The 23,537-nt window shown below is 47.5% G+C and overlaps 1 pseudogene; it reads left to right on the forward strand.

Moving 5' to 3' along the window:
• Window positions 1-1,800: 1,800 nt before the first annotated feature.
• On the forward strand, window positions 1,801-21,025 carry LOC147678464 (ubiquitin-like FUBI-ribosomal protein eS30 fusion protein pseudogene; annotated as a pseudogene).
• The last annotated feature ends 2,512 nt before the right edge of the window (window positions 21,026-23,537 follow it).

A 23,537-nucleotide genomic window follows, 5' to 3' on the forward strand; every position in this document is an offset into this window, starting at 1 on the left:
GGAAACCTGCCTTGGCAGTTCAGACTGGTGTGTTCCCATGAGGAAGAGGGTGAAGATTTTTGCGTAGGATTTTGGACTGTGTAAAAAATTCCCCCCTCTGTTTATGAAGAAGAGAAGGTAACTTTTCTAGCTAGTGCTGGTTTTTTCTGAAGTTGAAGGTTGTTCATAGGAGTATTGATAATAAGGATTGTTACTTTTTATGTTCCCACAGGATTCAATCCTTCAAGGTCCTGAGGAGAATCCCCGGTATTAAGGGGCTTCGAAACGCGCTGACCCTTTTCTTGTGTTTCAGGCCAATCAAACGTGAATATTGTTTGTGATTTTTTCATAGATTGTTGAAAAATGCTGATGGTCTGCAATTTTGATTGATATGTGATTTTCAAAAAAATGTTGAAACAATTTCATTAATACCCTACCCCTCAAACCAATAATAGATTCCTTGACTCTAGGTGAGGGTATTAAAAAGGTCTTTTGTTCTTTTTCCTTTACTCTTTTCTTTTTTTTGAATTTCATTTCACCAGTTTGTCTGACACAGTGTGAAAGATTTTTTGTGTGTGTTTTTTTTTTATTGTTACTGCAATGCTGGATGATTGAGGATTTCGCATGACTGCCCACTGACATTTAGGCAATTTTCATTTGCTGCGCCTACAATTCCCTGTTGTTCTTTATTCTATCCTAAGCAAGAATTTTAATTCCTGTTCCCTCCCCGTGTTTATATGAATATTGACAACTTTGTCATAAAATAAAAATAATACTCTTTTACCCCAAAAAAACATAAAATTAAATCGATTGAATCTGACTTTTGGTTGCCCTTTGTATATGTCAACAGTTTAATGTCGTTGCACATAAAAAACAGGCTGACTCATTGAGCAGTATTGGCAATTTGTGTTGTTTATACTTATTGTGTTATGATGGCAGTAGAACAAGCAAGTTAAGGGGGCATGGGCTTAAAGTGGTGTGCGGTGCAGTTAGATTTCAGCGTAATGCTTCAGCATTCAATATTGTTGGTTTATAGCTATGTACTTAATTTTCTCAGGTTCATAGCATACTAAGCTAGGAAAATAAAATTGGAAATCAGCTTAAACGTCACCTCTCCCAATGCATGGAACAGTCTGGATGTCTATGACAACTCCTTACGTTCTCTTACAAGCCTTTGTGAGTCAGCCTGAAATGTCTAACTCCCTTTTAGTAGAAGTGCAAAGAGGGCACATTCTTTTCCAACTGTAATAAATGTATCTGACTGTGACCCAAACATTCCCATTTTATTTTCATTTCAGATGTTTGAAACTGGATTTTAAAAGGCATGTAAGAATCCATCAAAGAGAGCCATAGGAATGTTCTTAAACACCTTTGTGAATCGCACATTTACGCAGAGCATTTGCTTTTCAAATAGAAATAGGCAACTTGTTATCAAAGCAGTGTGCATTGTTGTCTTACCAATTCTCCTTCTACCAAACATGTTGAATTCAACAGCAAATTGCTAAACCTCTACAAATCTCCTGTACACCACTTAAGTGTTCTGAGAAATCCCTCTGAAACGCACACTGGCTCATTACAACTTGATTGACAAAATGACGCATTTAGCATTTGAAACTAGGACCCGAGGGTCTTGGAGTGCCTTTGTGGGAGTGTGCCACAAAATGAGAGCTGTGCTGCCAATCACATCCTGCAGCTCAAACAGTATAAATGATGCCAGAACTCACCGACCTCTAATCCAACCCTGAGACGGTGTCCACAGCTCATCGATGTCAGAGGAGAAGGAGTGCAGCTGCAGACAGGCCCCCCTGAAGAAGGCTGCGCATGCGCATTGAGGTAAGTCAGCAGAGTGTGCCCAACTGGACCTCTCTTGGCTCCTGGCTGGTTTGAAATGCCTTCTGCTGTAGTTGTATATTTTACAGATCTCACAGTATAGGTTTGCTTCAATGCCACCCAGGCTATGGAATATGAATAGATGCAGAAAGGAAGGATGTAGGGAATCGCAGGCCACTCCATACGGTCATGGAGGTCAGCAAGGCATCTTGTAAGGTCCCACATCCCGCTGAGACTGGCGGTGGAGCAACAGACCCCTGCCTGGCAACGAGGACCTGTGGCCAAGGTTACATTCTCACTGGGAATACCATTTGAGAAAGATTAAACACGGTGGAAAGACATCACCTGAACAAAGCTGCCAGTGACCTAAAGAGACATAATAGACAACGGAGAGAGTCGAAGCAGCAGGATCAAAGAAGACATTTTCACATTGCAGTATAAACTTGTATTTTGCTGAAAGTGCTCAAAACCCCAATCATCCTTACATATTTATTTATTTAAAAGGTTTTATATAGTGCTGGCTGGACCCAAGGGTCTCAGAGTGCTTTACATGGGTTTAATGAGTAGGAATTATAAAATAGCAAAATGCAATGAGGTAGCATTCAGAACCAATTAAAACAGTAGATAACAGCTCAATTTACACAATCCGATTACACAAATTGCGATAGGCAACAGCAAGTCAAGAGAAGAGAGGTTAGCGTGGAAAAAGGGCTGGATAGAGAAGAGGGGGGTAGGATGTAGGAATGGTGTGAGGCTGTGGGGGGTGGTGGGTAAGGAAATACCAAGTGTGTCCAGCAGGGCCTATGAGAGGGATTAGTGGAAGAGAGGAAAAAGAAAAGAAAGAAGTGAAAAAGGGGAAGAGAAAGGGAGTCGGGAGAACAGAAGGAAGTCGGGTTGGGATGAGAGCCCTGAGAAGGGGTTAAGGATCCCAGAATTTGTCTAGAAGGTGAAGTTTGAGGTCTTTTTTGAAGCTCAAGTAGGAGGTGTTGCAACAAAGGTCTTTAAGGAGTGCATTTCAGATGGTAGGCGCATTTCCGGAGAAGAAGCGTGATTGAGTGCTCGAGGGCAGCTCGCTTTGTGGAGTTTATCGGCAAGATACAGCGGGGTGTGTTGATGCAGGGCTTTGTGCGTAATGCAGTCGGTCTTGTAGGTAGATCTGCCTTCAATGGGAAGCCAATTGAGTGCTCTAAGGGCAGGGGAGATGTGATCGTAACGATTGAGGTCGGTAATGAGCCTAGCAGGGAGGTTAAGAACAGATTTGTTTGGGGCTAGGTGGACTTTAGGTGTTCCAGAGAGAATGGCGTTACCATAGTCGGTTTTTTACAGGACTAGTGATTGGACAACTGATTTAAAATCATTAGCTGGAATGAAGGGTTTTAATTTCTTGAGGTGATGGAGAGTAAAGAGAGCGCTTTTGGATGAATTTTTTATGTGGGAGATAAGAGAAAGGTGCTGGTCAATGTTAATTCTGAGGGATTTAACAGAATTGGAGATGGTGAGAGAGTAGGTGAGAGGTCTCATCATAAGAGGTCTTAATCACTCACATTAGTACAGTACCATGGCCGCATAGTTTTCTGGATATTAATGAGTTTACCGCACAATTTACCATATTTTACATAATATGTAAAGTTAAAAAAAATATTTATCGTTCAAAAAGTTAAAAAGTTAATAATATATAGCTGAAGATGGAACAGAAAACAGGCCCCTTCTAAATTGCCTAATATATCAGTTCGCCTGTTTCCTTTTGAACCAAAAAAGAGGTCAGATTTTTACACAAATAAGATTGAATATATATATACCCAACTGAAAAATTAAGGAAGGGCTTCTATGTACAGGACATATACCCCTACATTTTATTTTTGATGCATACAGTGAAAAAACACGACATTTTGATGCACACAGTGAAAAAACATGAATCCTTCTTTGAACGAAGATATTAAATGTTCCGCTAAAAATGGAATTTATCTAATACAGTCTGCAGCATTATCATTCAACAATTTTGCCTTTTTAAAATGCATTGCAGACCCTACTAAAAACATTATGCACCAACGATTATCATAATATTTTATATGGGAGTTAACATCTACTATCTTATTAACACTTTTCCTTTCTACCTGCGAGAGTAAAATATTGTGTTAAACATATACAGTGTTGCTTTCAGCAGAAAAAAAAGCTTAGCTGTACACACTTCTGTAATACAAGATTTGCTACTTTTATTCTGAAGGTCCCAGTTTAATATTAAAACCTGCCTTCTAGAGATCACTTTCAGGTTAATTCTGGTTTCATCATTTACACCTCCAAATCACATATTTAGTGCAACGAAAACCTTAGAGACCATTGTTGTGTATCACAGTTTTATCATGTGTCAATCCGAGGGGCACTTTAGGATTCGGGATTTCAGATCTTAAAAAACAGAATCCAAGTTTGCAAATGTCTTTTATGCTCCGACATAGGCTGCTGAGCAAAGAAGATAGCGTGGAACAGGAGTTTCCAGTTCATGGAGTATTAGACTAGGTGCAAGAGACAGACACGTGAATTCCTTTAACTAACAAAACGTTATAAGGCATTCAGTGAGGGAGGCGTAAAATCAGGAAATGTGTCATATTATCAAGGGTAAAGGGTAGTGGTAAAAAAAGAGTAAAATGGAGACCCTGTGCATTCCTTCCTCCAAATTCTGTGCTTTGATGTGTGTTACTTTAACTAGTATGAGAGTTTCTCAGCCAGGGCTCGTATTGACCAAGAGTAACTATTTATCACACATCTCGTATATTTTGAATGTGGAAGTGTTTATGTTTGTACATGACAGCTTTGCAGTCCTGTTTAAATAATGTTTTCCTCCTCTCAGGACCTCATTGCTGGCAGGGACTGGCGCATACACAGTGCTGACCAAAACAAGGCCGGCAGTATGAGGGTGCTACTGATATTCCTTTTGAAGATTCTTCTCTTTTACGTCAATCCTAATGGCATTTCACTCCCCCGGCAGGAAGAGGCGGGATTTCAACAGGAAGGGGACCTCATGATTGGAGCCGTGATGCCTGTGAACTCTTTCTGGCCAGGAGCCGGAAGTGTTTTATCTGAGGTCGGCCGGCCTGTCCCCTGCAGGGAGTGAGTAGCGCTTTCTCTAAGCGCGACAAACAAGTTTCTACTTTGCTTAGGTGTAACGTTTGCATGTTTACAAAGTGCTAATTTGTGACAGTGTCATGTCTCGTGTGTAACACTTTGAAGCAAAGTGTCACACTAGAGACAAGACACTGTCACACACTTTGAATGGCAGTGTATCGCAAACATAGTTTGAAAATGCAAAAAAATATTTCATTTATCAGTAGCAAGAGGAATGCTCTTATATTTTCCCACTGCACCGTCTTAGAGAACTTACCTTAACACCTGCATGAATTAACCCTGCTATACAAAGATACTTAATTGGGGCCTCTCGCACCATCAGAACTGTTTCAGCAATATTCGAAGCTACCTACCTAGTAAGAAACATTGTCACTCACAGTGCCACTCCCAAAGTCCCCTTAGTTCTTGTGTTGCTATGGTGTCGCTGACACCCTTGTCACACACATAGAGGATTGAATCCAGTGGCACAGTGATAGTATGATTTATTCAGCATTCCGTCCATCATTTGTTTGCGTAGCACTTTTCACCCTCAATGGGATGGGTATGCCCAGACGTGGGTCCCTTGCTCACTGTGCCACTGGATTCAAGCTAGCCTGACTGATGAAGGGTAATACCCAGAAACTGGTCCCAGGATCCTTGTTTCCGGTCCAAGGAGGACCTGGCTTGGCAGTTCGTTCTGGACTATTCCCATGAGGAACAGTGTCAAGACGGATTTGCATGTGGCTGGCTCTAAACTGGGTGGGCCTGGGGAGCAAAAGAACGATGGATTTAACCCAGATCTTTTGACTGTGGGTGAATGTATGATTTTTCAGCATTCCATCCATCATTTGTTTGCGTAGCTCTTTTTACCCTAAGTGGGATGGGTATGCCCAGACGTGGGTCCCTTGCTCACTGTGTCACTGGATTCAAGCTAGCCTGGCTGATGAGCTGGACTGATCCCATGAGGCACAGGGTCAAGACTGATTTGCATATGGCTGGGTCTAAACTAGGGTGGCATGGTGAGCAAAAGAACAATGGATTTAACCCAGAACTTTTGGCTGGGGGTGAAAGTATGATTTATTCAGCGTTCCAACCATCATTTGTTTGCATAGCTGCTTTTAATAAAGCAGCTATTTTTTTTAAAAGGCAGCCCGAAAAATGGGATGCATTTAAAAAAAATAAAATGAAACGTTATCTTTTCATTTTTTGGGGACCACTGCCTGCCCTTAAAAAATTATTTTGCATGCATTTGCAAAGGGGAAGGAGTCCACAGGGGACCCCTTCGCATTTGCAAATGCATTACCACCTCCTTGAAGGAGGTGGTAATTGCGAGTGTTTTGCAACCACAATTGCGGTCGCTAAACATTAGTACATTGTTTGGAGACTCTCGATTTGGAAGGGAGCGCCCCTTCCAAATAGTAAGTCGCAAAACCTATTTAGCGAGTGGAAAAAAAATTGCGACTCACTTAATAGGCTATGTACATGGCCCAATATTTTTTTGTACGCGCAAACGGGTTTACAAACTTGTTTGCGCATGCAAAAACGGGAAAAACGGTGGTACTTCTGGTCCTTAATGTATTTTAACCTTTGTATTTACTGAATCTCATATATATATATATTATATATATATATATATATATATATATATATATATATATATACATATATATATATATATATATTCTCACAAAACTGTTAAAAAGTAAGTGATGTTTGAGACAGCAACTCGCAAAAGAACTAACATTTTCTAGCTATGTTGAGGAATAAATAACACACAACAAATCAGAGTTGATCGCACGTTATGCACAAAAAATGGCACTTGCTTTTAGGTGTGCTGTGGATTTTTCATGTATCTGAGTACTCATGACTACTGCCCTGAAGTTGACCACCTTTGTGGCTGGCCACCCAGGGCTGTGTAACAATTGTTTTTCTGTGCAAAACTCGCCAGAGGAAGCCGTGTTACAAGTTTCAATGTGACTGAAAATCTTCCACCCCTAATACAACCAATGAAACTGTCTTACATTTTGAAAACGTGATTAACAGACTTAACCCACATGTTTAATGGCAGAGATAGACAAAAGTGTTAATACTTTAAATCCTGCTTAGTACCTTAAACACAATTTATTTCATCCCTCCCTAACTTTTTTTTCACGTGTATAAATCTTCATATAACCTTGAATGCCGAAACTCACTGAGTCGCGAGGTTTCGTGCAAATGTATCAACAAGTTCAAAAATCATAGGCAAATCAAAAATACCTTTTCAATGGAAATGTGACCAAAGCATCAATACTCAGTGGCTATAGCTGTGCAAAATAAGTATATTTTACACATGCAGTGTCAGATTATTGTTTTTGAAAAGCATACATTTATGTATGTATGAATGAATGCAGGTATTTGGTATTTCCATAACACACCCCTAACCAAAAGACAGTGAAGCACTGTACAAGGTCAAGAACAAGCATGAAGTCAATGACTGATAGGAGGTGGCTGGTTAATGCATTGCGTTGTAGTGTTCTTTAAAGAGGTGAGTCTTCAAGGCTTTCCTAAATTGGAACGGGAATGGGACGGTCCTAATGGGTAGAGGAATGATGTTTAATCTAGAATACATGAAAAGGCCTAGTGCCTTGGTCTTTCTTTTTTACTCTTTATGTCTGCGGTCTGGTGGTGACCTAACTGTAGGTGTGAAGATAACCACCAGAGATGGTAAGCTTGTTTGCGAAGTAAGTGGGGGTGCTTCGTAAATGGTGCAGCTGGTTTTAAAAATGGTGCTGGCTGGCAATAGAGTTCCATCAGAATGAGGATGATGTGATCATATTTCTTCAGGCCCTGGAGGAGACATGCTGTGGCCCATAGGATGCCCTTGAGGGGTTCCAGTGTGGAGGCAACATGGAGTAGGGTATTGTCATCATCCAAAAGCTAGAGCATGAAGGCTTGTTATGTTATGTTATGTTATTTTGGTTTTTATATAGCGCACGGCTACTCCATGGAGTGTCCCGGCACTTTTATTAACGAACCAGTAACAAAAGAAAAAACACAACACAGTAAAATAACAGACCAGGCAGAAAGAGGAAAGAGCGACCTAAAGGGCAAAAAGCCAAGTTTTAAGGCCCTTCCTGAAATTCAACAGATTGGAGGTACTACGTAATGCTAGGGGCAGAGTATTCCAAAGCTGTGGCGCCAACAGCTTGAAAGAGCGACCTCCAATCCGGGCCCTTTTTACTCGTGGGACCACAGCGAGGAACAATGCTTCAGACCTCAAAGATTTGGCCGGATGGTAAAAGGCAAGCCTATTCTGGAGATATTTGGCTCCGGAGGCATAAAGCGCCTTATGGGCCAGGGTCAAAGCCTTGAAAGCTATCCGCTTACGGATAGGCAGCCAATGCAGCGACTGCAGAAGATCAGAAATTTTGGCTCGCCTATGCAGACCAAAAATGGCCCTTGCGGCCGAGTTCTGGACCACCTGCAGCCGCTGTAAGAGATATTCCGGCAGGCCAAGATACAGGACGTTGGAATAATCCAGTCTTGAGCCTATTAAGGCTGCACCATCATCTTCCTGTGCTCCTCAGAAAGCAGCGGAAGGAACTTACGGAGCATCCTGAGGAGGCCAAAGCATGTTCCCGTAAGACCAAGGATCTGAGATCTTAACGCCAGACCATTGTCAATCTTGACCCCTAAGTTCTTTGCCAGCTGGGACGAACCCGCTGGAGGGAACATGTTGACCGGACACCATTCCTGCCAATCTGGATCAGATGAACAACCGAAGAAGAGTACCTCAGATTTATCTGAGTTGCACTTGAGGCAGTTAAGCTGGAACCATTCAAAAACAGCCCCAAGGCACTCACGGATACTCTCTCCATCAAAATCTTCTCCTTTGCTGCACGTAAAGAGGAGCTGGGTATCGTCGGCGTAGGAAACGTTCTGGGCCCCGAAAGACTCCGCCTGTGCCGCCAGAGGGGTCATAAAGATGTTAAAAAGAGTCGGGCTCAACACAGAGCCCTGCGGAACTCCGACTCCCAAAGGCGGCATTATGGCAGAGCTAGGTGGGACCCAGACCGTTTGTCGACGGTCAGCCAAGAAAGATTTAAACCAGCTGAGCACCGTCCCCCTCAGACCGATCTCATGAAGTCTGGCGAGGAGACCCTCATGGGGGACGGTGTCAAACGCCGCCGATAGGTCTAGCATTACAAGCATAGCCTTGCCTCCCGAGTCAAGTGCCTCTTTAATGGCTTCAGACACCTCCAAGAGCGCCGTCTCGGTGCTTAAATTGGGAAGGAAGCCAGATTGAGTGGGGTGCAGCAGATTGTACGATTCCAGAAAATTGGAGAGCACGGTGTGCACATGCTTCTCCAAAATCTTGGCCAGCGCAGGAAGAAGAGAGATCGGCCTGTAGTTGGCCAGAACCTCAGGATCGAGACCAGGTTTCTTAAGGAGGGGGATAACATTCGCCTGTTTCCAGACCTGTGGTACCACCCCCCGACTCAAGGAAAGATTCAAAAGTGGGTTTGCCAGCGGATTCACCACTTCGGCCATTTTAGCCAGAAATTTGGCCGGACAAGGGTCAAGAGGCGACCCAGATTTAAGATTGGCCATAAGTGCCAATGAAGATATAGCTGAAATAGATGGAAAATCCGCCAGAACTAGACCCACCAGGGCCGCCAAAGCAGCACCATCCTCAAAACTAGGAGGTACTTCAACCACCTTCAAGAGAAAAGAATCCTGAATCAGTTTGATCTTGGTGATAAAAAAATCGGCAAGGGCAGAAACCCACGGCTCAGAGGGAGTAGCCTGGATTGAATTGGATCGAGGGGCAGTAAACTCCCTGACGATCGTAAAGATCTCTCTGCAGGAATTTAAAGCGGCCTCTATCCTCCTTGCCAAGTAATCTTTCTTTCCAAGGAGAATGTCCCGATGGTATGCTTTACCCGCTGTTATGTTATGTTATGTTATGTTATTATGGGTCTTCTATAGCGCACAGCTACTCCAAGGGAGTGTCCCGGCGCTTTGTGCTCCAGACCCAGAAAAAAAGACAGGTAAAACATAACAAGAATAAAGAGAGAGGCAGAACCAGGGATAAAACTAAAAAGCTCTAGCCAGTGAAAAGCCAGGTCTTTAAGGCCTTACTAAAAGCGAGCAAGTTAGATGTGGACCGCAAAAACAGCGGTAAAGAGTTCCACAACTGAGGGGCCAGCAGCCTGAAAGACCGTCCTCCAATACGGGCTTTCTTTATACGGGGGACTACTGCGAGTGCCAGTGACTCCGATCTTAAAGATCGTGTCGGCAGGTAAAAAGCCAGCCTCATTTGAAGGTATTGGGCACCTGTGGCATGTAAGGCTTTGTGAGCTAGTGTCAAAGCTTTGAATATTATCCTCTTCCGTATGGGGAGCCAGTGTAGGGTTTGCAGCAAGTTCGAGGCACTGGCTCGACGATGCAGGCCAAAGATGGCTCGTGCAGCTGCATTCTGGGCCACCTGCATACGCATACGCTGTCCTACAGGCAAGCCTGGCCCTTGGATCATATTGAGACCGCCATGCCCTTTCAGCCACCTTGCACTTCCGTCGAGAGGGCGATAGTGCTTCAGTGAACCAAGGGGCAGAGACCCGCTTAGATGTTAGTCAGGGGGCCATCTCAGGGGCTAGATTGTTCAGCCTATCCATTAACCATACTTGCAAGGACTCTAGATCCCTCTCCAAATCTCCCGTTACCGGGCAAGGATGATCAAGGGCCGCCTGGGCTAACATTTCAGGAGTGACCCGATGAAGGGCCCTAGTGGCTCGACCCTGCTGCCTAGGAGCAATGATAGATGGTTTCTTTGTGCCAAATATATAGAATTTAGCCAGCCTATGGTCTGACCAAAGCACCGGCAAAAGTGCCAACACCTCCAAGGGAGACGCGGAAAAAACCTGATCCAGGGTATGACCTTTTTCATGGGTTGGTCCAGAAAGGTAGGGGGCAAAACCTAAGGAGGCTGTGATATCAACCAATTTGATCACTTCAGGGTCCTGTTTCTCCTCCATATGGAAGTTAAAGTCCCCGGCCAGTATACAGTGCTCAGCTCTCAGAGCCAGCGTCGAAATTACCGACTGGAGCTCGTCAAAAAAGGATCCCACTGGCCCAGGGGGCCTGTAAACTAAAAGCCCTTTAAAAGATTGAAGGGGCGCCAATGCTATAGTAAAAGCAAGGGATTCTGATCCTGTGATGTCATCCAGAGGGATAGTAGAACATGCGACGAGTTTGTTCACTACCAGTGCCACACCACCGCCCCTCCCTTTCAATCTGTCTTGCCTGTAGATATTATATTCTGGGGGAATTGCTATGGCTATGTCGGGGTTAAAAGAATCTCCTAGCCATGTCTCTGTCAGCATCAGGCATAACGGTTTATCATTGGCCAAAAGGTCATAGATGTCCTGGGCATGTCTGTGCACTGATCTGGTATTTAAAAGCAGACAGAGATGTTTTACACTAACCTCCTCACTATTAAGTATAGTGATCGGGTGTGGACTGGGGGTTGGTGTGGACCGGAACAACAGGCGTGGAGGCCGTATATACTTTGCTATGGTAGCTGTGTTTATTGAATGTTAACAATCCGGAGTGAGGGGGGTAGTAGACCGGAAGCCGTAGAGTCTTCCCTGTGCGTCAACCGGACAATGGGGTCTTCGGGGTGTCTTCTGGTCTTGGGGGGGAGTTCCGGTGTAACCTCGGAGGGAAACAGAGAGAAAGGGCAGTTAGTCCTTTTGGCTCGGACCTTTGGAGCACTAGCACCAGCACCCGGGTCGTGAGGGGACGAAGACGAACGTGAGGACGGGGACGGAAAAGGGAGGTTCAGAGGGAAGGGAAGAGAGATGGGAACGGGGAGAGCGTGCCCAAGTGAGTGAGGGGGGGTTATAGGGGCTATGGTACAAGATAGAGGTGCAGTGACGCTACTAAGTATCTATACAGTGAATTGGTGATCTATCTGTGCAATTTTACTTCTATACAGGTATTTACATATATCTACAGAGGAGCACGGAGAAAGGTAACAATGTACTCACGTGCCCCGCCGCAACTCTCCAGCGAGTCGCGGCCGCTCTCCAGCCACCTCCTGAGGACTCCACCACTCCTCGGTCCAGACGTCCTCCACTTCCTCGTCATCGCTCCTCTCACTCCTTCCGCTCTCCTTCCCTGGTCCTCTACGCGCTGTCTCCTGCCACGAGTCGGCTACCTGGAACGCTCTCCTCTCTTCGTCGACGGCTTTTCTGCTTCTCGAGCTGTTGTTGGGGGCGGGACTTCCGGGTTCATAGGAGTTTGCTTCCGGGTCGGTCCTTCCGGGGTCTCTGGGGTCGTGGGAAGCCGCATCCGGGTTAGCCCGCTGTCCTGCCGGTCGGTCTGGTTCCTGCTGGGAGAAAAAGAAAGGAGGAGTCCTGGTCGTCAGGGACACAGGAGGGTTAGCGTTCATGAAATCCCTGCTCGGGCGCCGCCCGGTCGAGGTGAGTGGCGCTCCCCTTCCACATCGGGGTAATGCCTGGAAACCAACCACAACCAGGGCATCGTCTCTTGCCCCTATAGCGGCCGGGAAAGACTTTGTGACAGGCACAAGAAACCTCTTGCAAAGCCCGTAATTCAAGCGACGTATAGCACACCATAATGGCAAAAGATATACCAAACGCGTTGTTACCGCCCAGTACGCCGCTCCAGCCGCCTCCGGGACGCTGACGGGCGCAGACGGGCTGGACTCTAGCGTGACTCCGGCGTCTCTACGGCGAAACGCTGTGCGCAAACGCTGCTTTTAGAAGGAACACTTTAAATGCAGGCCAGCGTGTCCTTGTGACAACTGGTCTGCTCACACACTCTGGCGCCACCCGGCAACCAGCAACACTACCCCCAATATGGCGGCCAAAAACGGCGAAGCTAGGGAATCCAGGGACCCCCAAAGAGCGGTGAAATACCGATTATTGTGCAAGTAGGTGGGAGACTACAATAAAATCAGGGTAAAATAAACGAGAAGTAAAAGAAATACTGAAAAACGGGTCAGGTTAAACACGCTGCTGCGTCTCACAATTACTGTGCGCTGAAATGCGCTGTTCGAATCCTGGTATCCCAGGTCACAGATGTTAATCCAAGAGGGAGCCCGCCTAAAATGCCCTCCTTAAATGCAGGCCAGCGTGTCCTTGTGACAGCTGGTCTGCTCACACACTCTGGCGCCGCCCGGCAACCAGCAACACAACCCCCAATATGGCGGCCGAAAACAGCGAAGCTAGGGAATCCAGGGACCCGCCAAAGAGCGGTGAAATACCGATTATTGTGCAAGTAGGTGGGAGACTACAATAAAATCAGGGTAAAATAAATGAGAATTAAAAGAAATACTGAAAAACGGGTCAGGTTAAAAATGCTGCTGGTCTCACAATTACTGTGCGCTGAAATGCGCTGTTCGAATCCCGGTATCCCAGGTCACAGATGTTAATCCAAGATGGAGCCCGCCTAAAATGCCCTCCTTAAATGCAGGCCAGCGTGTCCTTGTGACAGCTGGTCTGCTCACACACTCTGGCGCCGCCCGGCAACCAGCAACACTACCCCCAATATGGCGGCCGAAAACGGCGAAGCTAGGGAATCCAGGGACCCGCCAAAGAGCGGTGAAATACCGATCATTGTGCAAGTAGGTGGGAGACTACAATAAAATCAGGGTAAAATAAACGAGAAGTAAAAGAAATACTGAAAAACGGGTCAGGTTAAAAACGCTGCTGCGTCTCACAGTTACTGTGCGCTGAAATGCGCTGTTCGAATCCCGATATCCCAGGTCACAGATGTTAATCCAAGAGGGAGCCCGCCTAAAATGCCCTCCTTAAATGCAGGCCAGCGTGTCCTTGTGACAGCTGGTCTGCTCACACACTCTGGCGCCGCCCGGCAACCAGCAACACTACCCCCAAAATGGCGGCCGAAAACGGCGAAGCTAGGGAATCCAGGGACCCGCCAAAGAGCGGTGAAATACCGATTATTGTGCAAGTAGGTGGGAGACTACAATAAAATCAGGGTAAAATAAACCAGAAGTAAAAGAAATACTGAAAAACGGGTCAGGTTAAAAACGCTGCTGCGTCTCACAATTACTGTGCGCTGAAATGCGCTGTTCGAATCCCGGTATCCCAGGTCACAGATGTTAATCCAAGAGGATTGAACAGCAGTATTTGTTTTTTGAAGGTGAGGCTGGCGCCCAGGGTGAATCCAGGTGACGTGGCATTCAGTGAAAATTGACATTCAAAATTGTCAAGTTCATATCATTGGGCTAGGTTTGTGTTGTCTCGTATTGGTTGTTCTTGGCCAGTAACAGGAATTCTGTCTTGGTTGGGTTGAACTTCACGTAGGTGTAGGACATCCAGGTCTGGTTGATGTGCAGGAAATGTTTGAGGCATTGGCTGTGTGAAATAGAGGAGACTCTCATGTAGAGATGTGTAATAGTGGCATAGTCTGTGAGTAGAATGGTAACCTGTGAGTAGAGCACTAAGCAGCTATATGTAGAGTTTGAAGATGACAGGGGGCATTAGGGAACCTTAGGGGGCATAACATGGATAAGGATATTTTGGGATCTGGAAGTACCTATGTAAACAAACTGGTTTCAGTTGAAAAGGTAGGAGGAGAACCAATGAAGTTCCTGGTAAACCCCATTTGAGACTCCAGGATGCTTAGGATAGTGGGGTGGACAATTTTGTTGAAAGCAATATTAGGACGACCTTTGACCCTGCTTGCAGGCAGGTTGCCCCCACTCCACTACTTGTCACCTGTCTGCCGGATTGCCTGGTTCCTGCCTCCTTGCTGCCTGCCTCCTTGTTCCTGGGCTCTTTTTCCCTCTCCTTCACCCTGTCCGCCTGTCCCCCCCCCACTGCTTTTGACCTGACCCTTCCCGCCGCTGCCTCCCTGCGGCCCGCCCCCCCCAGCACACCCATTTGCCTCCCTTCTCCCGCCTCAGAGCTGCTCCTCCCTCCCAAGCCTCCTAATATGCAGGCCGAGAAGCGGCCACACAGCAGGCGCGCCAAAGGCAAGCCCATCTGTGCCTGTCCGCGCCTGGACCTTGCCCAGAGGCCAGAACCCCTGGACCCCGCGAAATCCACGACACCAGAATCCACTCCGACGCCAGCACCCTCCACGCACTCAACGCTGGCCGAAACCACACCTGCTTCAAGGCTGCCCCGAAACGGACCCACGGACCCTTCTCCTGCTGCACCTGCAACTTCACCTGCGACAGAAACACCAAACCTCCAAGGACTGGACCCAACCACCTCCACTGCACACTCCTCAACACCCGCTCCGCACGCCCACACGTCGTCGAGTTCTTGGATCTGCTCAACACCTTCGCCCCAGACGTGGCCTTCTTGACCGAGACCTGGTATAACGACTCCTCGGCGCCCGACATCGCCATAGCCATCCCGGACGGCTACAAGATCACCCGCAGTGATTGTGCCAATGGAATCGGAGGAGGAATAGCCATCATCCACAAGTCCACCCTCAAAGTCGCCACCCACGCAGATGACACCCTCAACACCACCGAACACCTGTATCTGGATACACACCGACCCCAACACCACCCTCAAAGGAACACTCATCTACAGACCCTCCTGACCCCGGGCTCAGTTCAGCGACTCCATCGCCGACCTCGCCAGCACCCATGCACTCGCCTCCATGGACTACATCCTCCTCGAGGACCTGAACTTCCACCTCGAGAACAATAACAACGCCAACTCTGCTGCCCTGATCAACAACCTTCCCAACCTCGGCCTAAGACAACTCGTCACCGCATCCACTCACGCCGCTGGCCACACGCATGACTCCATCTTCTCCACAGGCTCCTACATCGCCTTCGACCACACCACTGAACTCCACTGGACCGACCACCGTTGCATCCATTTCACCTTCAAGGAACCAACCTCGCACCACCGCACCCAACAACTGCCTCACCGCTGCTGGAGCAAAGTCACAGAAGACCAGCTGGTCATCTCCTTTGCCAAGAACCCACCCACCGACTCCACCAACTCAGATGCCAAAGCCTGCAACCTCAGACAGTGGATCGACGACTGCGCCAACACCCTTAGCCTGCTCAGGAAACCCTCCAACAGCCACACCAACAAGAGAGCCACCTGGTTCACCAACGAGCTCCAGGCCTCCAAACGCGCATGCTGGAAACTGGAGAAGACATGGCTCAACGAACGCACACCGGGCAACCACGCAGCCCACAAGGACGCCACCCGCAGACACCACCACCTCAACAGACTAGCCAAGTGATCCTCCTTCAAAGACCGCTTGGACAACAACACACACAACAGCAAAGAGCTCTTCAGCATCGTAAAGGAACTCTCCAACCCCAGCGCCAACTCCAACGACATCCCGCCCTCACAAGAACTGTGCGACTCACTAGCCATCTTCTTCCACTGCAAGATTGCTGACATCCATGACAGCCTCAACACCACGACCGCCCGACTATACCAGACTCCACCCCCCTGTGAACACCACCAGTGCCAACCGCCTGGCCTCCTGGTCCAATGTCAATGACGACGAGACACGCAAGATCATGAACTCCTTTCACTCAGGATCTCCGTCTGACCCGTGCCCTCACCACGTATTCAACAAAGCAGACGCAGTCATCGCACCCCAACTAGGAAAGGTCATCAACATCTCCTTCGAAACAGCGACATTCCCGGAAAGCTGGAAGCACGCCAAAATCAACGCCCTCTCAATAAGCCCAAAGTGGACCCCAAGGACCTCAAGAACTTCCAGCCCATCTCCCTGCTCCCCTTCCAGGCAACGATCATCGAGAAAATCATCAACATGCAACTGGCCCGCCACCTAGGAAGACAACATCTTGGAACCGTCTCAGTCCGGATTCAGACAAAACCACAGACAAAACCACAGCACCGAGACAGCCCTCATTGCCGCGAAACATCAGCCCTCATCCTCCTGGACCTGTCAGCTGCCTTCGACACAGTCTGCCATCGCACTCTAAAGACATGCCTCCTAGAAGCCGGAATCCAAGAGAAGGCTCTGGAATGGACCACGTCCTTCCTCACCAGCAGAACCCAGAGCGTCCGCCTCTCAACCTTCTGATCCAAAGCCACCGACATCATCTGCGGCGTCCCCCAGGGTTCATCCCTCAGCCCAACGCTGTTCAACGTCTACATGGCCCCCCTCGCACAAGTGGCCCGCCATCACAACCTCAACATCATCTCCTCCGACGGCACCCAGCTCATCCTCTGCCTCACCAAGTACCCACACACCGCCAAAACCAACCTCCACAAGGGAATGAGGGCTATCGCCGACTGGATGAGGAGCAGCCGTCTGAAGCTGAATTCGGACAAGATGGAGGTCCTCATCCTCGGACCCACCCCCTCAGCCTGGGACGACTCCTGGTGGCTGACCACACTGGGAACAACACCAACACCCACAGACCACGCACGCAACCAAGGTTTCATGCTCAACTCCTCCCTCTCCATTTCTAAACAGGTCAACGCCGTCTCCTCCTCCTGCTACAACTCCCTCCGCATGCTCCACAGGATCTTCAAGTGGATCCCGACCGAAACAAGAAGAACTGTGACTGTTAGACTAGGGGGCCTCTGGTTGGCACAGGAAGGTACTTGTGACAAGCAGGGACCCTCTCCTCTAGTCAGGGCAAGGAAATCACCCTCTTAAAATAACATCTGCTCACCCTCTAGGCGCTGTGGTGCGAGCAGTCAAGGCTAGTTCAGAGGCGATGTAAGTTAAGCATTTGTGACCACATACAGTAACCCAGTGACAACACTACAAATGGACTCCACACAAGGTTTTATATCAAAAGTAAGTACACTTTATATAGAATTATCACAAGACCAATAAACGACAAAAAGAATCCACAGTACTATTAACTTTCAAGAGTTCTGGTTAAAAAGGTGTAAATCAAAGTTCTGCGCGAGTCGGTAGCCCTGTCCAGCTACGGCGTGCTGAAAGAACAGAGTCTAACAAATCCAGCGGACCGCGGCGGTCCGGGCCCACTCAAATGTAGACAGACTCAAACACAGTACCTTTTCCTTGAGTCGGCCGGCACGGATGTGTGAGCCGGTTCCGGTGTTCGTCGTGGTGTAGACAAAGAAAACGTTGCAGGTCACGGTGTCCCTTCCATCACGGTGCAGGCTATGGCTCGTTGACGGCGTCGGTGAGCTCAGAGCTTGCGTTGTTCGGGCGGATGTTGCTCTTTGGGGTGCTTCCAGCTTTACGGTGCGGTGTTCGAGCCGGAGTTCAGGAGCTGGCGTTGGTCAGACCAGTTCTATTTGGTGTAGCGAGCCGTTGCACGTTGCGGTGTCCTTCCAGTCGCAGTGCAGGCTACAGCTCATTGACGTCGTCGAGACGGAGTCGGTGAGCACAGAGCTTGCGTTGTTCGAGGCTGACACTGCTTAGTGTGGTGCCAACAGGACACCGGGCCGGTTGTGAGAGTCAGTCACAGCTCCCTGCCTCTGTAGCCACTGGAATAGTAGCCATTCACAAAGGCTGGTGAAGTCCACTGGTCCTGGGACTTCGGACAGGGGGGCAAGCTCTCTTCCAAGCCCTTGGAGATCTTTTTAGCACAAGTTGAAAAGCAAAGGTAAATCCACAAAGTCCTTTCTTCTCTCTAGGCAGCCAGGCAACCACTGCAGGCCAATCCCCCAAGCAGCACTTCAGCTTGGGAATAGTGTCTCCTCAGTTTCTTCAGGTTCTTTCTCCTCAGCAGAGGTTTCTTCTTGTCAGTTCCAGGAGTGATCTAAATTCATGGGATCAGGGTCCCAATACTTATATCCCTAAATTCTTTGTTTTCTGAGGGGAGAGGGGCCTGTGCCCAGTTCAAGCCAGTTCTGAAGCACTCTGTTTACCAGACTTCTCCTTTCCTTTCACAGAGCAGGGCAGGCACATCAGACGCCCCACAGGAGGTGGAGCCAGCATTGTGGAAGGTAAGTACAGTCCTGGAGCACTTTGTTGACAGTCTTCCTTCTCTTCTTTCAGTGTGCAGGGCAGAGACATCAGACACGCCACAGGGGGTGGAGCCGGTATTGTAGAGGGAAGGCCCAGCCCTATTCAGGCCCCAGGTGCAACTCCTCCCTCCCATCAAGATGCAGGTCTCCCTATTCACCACTGGGCTGCCCCAGCCTGTCTCCTGGAATTCCCCAGCCCTGCCACACACAAACCAAGACATGGAATACACAACCTCGCAGAGGCAGGCTCAAATGGATAGTCAAGCAAATACCTACTTTCTAAAAGTGGTATTGCAAACACAGAATATTAAAACAAACTTTAGTCCAGGCATACTAAATTCAAATTTCTACCATGTTATCTGAGTCTGCTTGGATTATAAAGTGTAATATTTCTAACAGTTCATTTCTGGCCTATGGAGAACAGGTAGCCTTGCAATAGTGAAAATTGAAAATTGCTGTAATTCACTACACACATCAGGACTTGCCCTACTTTATACTTACAATGCACCCTGTTCTTGGGCCTACCATAGGGGTGACTAATATGAAGAAAAGGGAAGGTTTAGGGACTCGCAAGTGGGTGCACTTGCCCAGTCAGCATGGCAGTACCAGACTGCACGCAGGCTCTGCAATGGCAGACCTTAGACACATTTTACAAGGCCGCTTCTGTGGGTGGCGCAACCAGTGCTGCAAGCCCACTAGCAGCATTTGGATTTACACACCCTGGGCACATTCAGTGCACTGTACTAGGGCCTAGCAAGTAAACCGAATATCCAATCATGGAACCACTAATCAATACATCAATTTACAGTAGGGAGCACTCGCACTGTGGCACTGGACAGCAGTGGCAGAGTGCCCAAAGCATCTAACACCAGAAAAACACATGAGGAAACAGCAAAAATGGAAGGGAGACCCACACCAATGGTGCCAAGTCTAACAGTGACACAGGCCCTCGTCAGCAGCAGAATGGACTATGGCAAGGAACTCTACACAGGAATCCCAGCCAAACACCTACGATGAATACAACGCATCCAAAACGCCTCCGCCCGACTGATCATCAACGTCCCCCGCTGCAACCACATCACCCCCACCTGAGAGTCCTACACTGGCTCCCCGTCGACAAGAGGATCACCTTCAAGCTCCTCGCCCACGCACACAAAGCACTCCACAATGCCGGACCAGCCTACCTGAACAGCAGATTCAGCTTCCACACCCTCACATGCCATCTCCGCTCTGCCAGCCTCGCCTTCGCCGGTGTCCCCCGCATCCAACGGATGACCTCCGGTGGCAGATCCTTCTCCTTCCTCACCGCTAAGACCTGGAACACCCTCCCTACCCACATACGGCAGACCCAAGACCTACTCACCTTCAGAAGGTTACTCAAGGGCTGGCTCTTCGAACAGTAGCAGCACCCCCCTCTCCCCTCAGCGCCTTGGGACCCTCACGGGTAAGTAGCACACTTTACAAGTACTCTGATTGATTGATTGATAGGAGCAGAAGTCATCGTCATCTGTAGCCAGGAGGGCCTTGTCTATGTTATGTAAAGTAGCGGTGCACCATGCTGCAGCATGATCTGTAGCCAAACTGTTAGACATGCAGGAGATTGAGATTTTGGAGTTGAACATAAACTGCATTTTCAATGATCTTGCTGACAAATTATTTTGTTTAGTTTTCTTAATAACTTTGGCACCATTTGTTGAAGGTTTTTCACACTGTCTATAGACAGAGGATAGAGCGGTGAGTTTATTTCTTCCAGAATCGTTGAAGGGAAAGCATATCAACCATGCAGAATCTTTGCACTTGCACAGAATTTGCATTCTCTTGAGATTGCTGAGCCCAATATTGTTTATTCAATTATTGTACAAATTGAACAGTTGGAGGGACTTCAATCAGCTGGACGGATAGTTACATATGCTGGAGAAGCTATGAATGAAAAAGTAGTCATTGCCGAATGTGGCCTTGTCGAACAATGCACCTTTAGGCATCACAATCCGAATTCTTGGTGGCAAGGAGCAGGCTCTCTTCCACGATCTGAGAAAGTGAGAGGTCAGACACCAGAGGTGGGTAAGCAGGAGAAGAAGAAAAAGAAGACTAGCTGAGCAAAGATACTCATGTAGTACCACCAACGTTTTGTTAACATTGTTCCTCCCTTAGACAAGAAGAAAGTACTCAATGCAAATTCCTAATTGGTGTGCATGGTGACGTGGAAAAGATTATTAATAAAAAGCAAATAAACCTGCACAAACTTACCAATAAAATAAGTTCATCCACCACTAGGCATTGTGGATGACTGACCACCTGCTGGTAGTTAGACATAGGGCGTTGCATGATACCAGGCCATATGCCTGGAGAAGTGTGGCTCACTGGTTAGAGGAGGCAGACCTGGAAGCAGAGGTCAGCCCAGGACCAGGGTTCAATTCCTGGCTCGGCGGGGTCTTGAGTCCTAAAATGTCCATGGACTCGACAATTCTCGCTCCGGTGCCTACTTGATTTACGGGTTCACACTCTGCGACTCTGGGCAATAGCTTGCTTAATCTCCACAACGGCCCCTCGCGGCGGGATGCCTGGCTTTCACCTTGCGAATACCCTGCCGGGGCTATCTCACAGGGGAATACCAGGACAGGTTCCCTAAGCAAGTGCTTAGAAACTGGTTGGTGATTTGCGCTATATAAATTCCTGTACATTTACATTTACATGCCCAACAATGCTGTGCACACTCTTTGGCTTTGCCAACCAGGAGTTAGGTGGCTGTGGAGGTATGGGTGCATGGCCTGACTGTAGGCCTTCTACCCAATCCTGTGCCAACCCCACAAGTAACCAGCTCCCTTAGGCAGTGCGCAGTGGGGTTTGGCTGCTTTATGTGTTTGACAAAGGCCATAAAATTCTGCTGAAGGCCTTCAACAGCAGGGTTTGGCTGCCTATAGAGTGTTGCACGCAATGCCTGGTAAGATGCCACACAGGTGGCATTTCACAGGGATAATGTCTGCCCAAGAAGTGTAACACTCTACAATCAGTGGCTGCCCACCAAGTGCTTAGGAATTCTTTGTAAAATTACAGTGCTTTTATGTCAGTTACTGCTCGCACCTCAAAGTGCTTTGTCGCCAGGTTGTGTTTCACCAGTAAATCTCCGTTTTCTACTGAATTGGTGTCTTGTGGTTCTTGGACAAACCCACAGAACATTTTGGCGACAATCTTCAACAGGAAACGCAACCTGGTGGTTCATCGGGCGTGTTTGAGGTTATCCTGGAGTCTCCACGCAGGAAATAAGAATATTCAACAAGATATCCTTGATTCTCACCTCATCTGAGTACTAGATGTTTACGGTGGTTTGTGAGAAGGTACTGTGGACTTTGTTTTATTATATTTCAACATTAACTTACCGTTGGATCCCTGCGCCTTCACTCGCAGCATAGAATTCTTCAGGATTTTCGGACACCTTATTGCTGATGTCAGTGACACACTCAACACGTCACTGAAACACAGCGCATGGTCTTGCTTGAGCATTTCAAAGTGTCAAAGAATTTAGATGCTACAACATCTACGTGCCACCATCTTAGATGTAGAGCAACATGCTCTCACGTACAGCACACGATCTGCGCACACACACACACACATATGAAGCTGATTTACCTCTGTCGCACCTCTTCACCACCCGCTTGAACACTTCATTACGAAAGTTTCAGCCGGTCGCTTTCAAGTGTGTGTTTTACACGGTGATCGGTACACCTGTCAAGTTTCACGTCCTCACATCTGGCAAAATACTCTGCTCCTGTCAAGTGCCACGTCCTCACTTCTGGCAATATAACGCTTAGGCACTTCTACTGTGATCTGCACACCACAAGGAGAACACCCGGTGGTAGGTATTTAAACACCCACATAATTTGGGTTATACAATGTGTGTTTGTATATTGTCCTGGTGATTCAAGTACGTCTAGATGAGGTGGGGGTATCATGGCCATGCAACCCAATATTATAATGCCCCCTATGTTTATAGCTCAGCCTGGCACACCAGCAATTGCTTGGGAGGAATGGGTAGAGAAATTTGAAAATTATAATACCGTATTAGATGGTCATAACAATTCACCTGCGAGGAAGAAGGTGCTGTTGCTAAGTGCTTTACATAATGAAGGCCAATGCATTTTTAAATATCTACAAGTGGCTCTTGGTCCTAATGGTCAACCCATGGACGGTGTCTATAACTAAGCAATAAAAAGACTAGAACTAGGTACGCTAAATAGAATAATCTTGTATTGCTGAGATACACATTTTATACCCAGCCCCAAGCCGAATGTGAATCAATAGATGAGTTTGTCACCAGGCTGTGAGAACTATCAGTGAAGTGTTGTTTTGGTGTAATGACTGAGTAACTGATTCAGGATCAATTGATTGTGCAAAATCGAGAGAGGAAAATTCCAGGATAGACTTTGGGCTGCCAAGGATCCATTGCTGAAAGAATCTGTGGACATTGCTAAAGTCATTGAGTAGTCTCAGAAGTGTTTTAAGGAGTTGGGGAGGAGAGAGAAAACAAAATCTCTCAAGGAAGAAGATGGGGAAGTTAGTGTAGTTTCAAAGAAAAACACAAAGGGAGTGTATGGTACACCGTCAAGGGGCAAAGGGAGGGAATGTTTGCACTGTGGGAGTCAGAATCATACAGCAGATTCAAAGCAATGCTTTGCCTTAGGTTAGGTCTATAGGAAA

The sequence above is a fragment of the Lissotriton vulgaris genome, chromosome 12, assembly GCF_964263255.1.
Source record: "Lissotriton vulgaris chromosome 12, aLisVul1.2, whole genome shotgun sequence".
NCBI lineage: Eukaryota > Metazoa > Chordata > Amphibia > Caudata > Salamandridae > Lissotriton > Lissotriton vulgaris.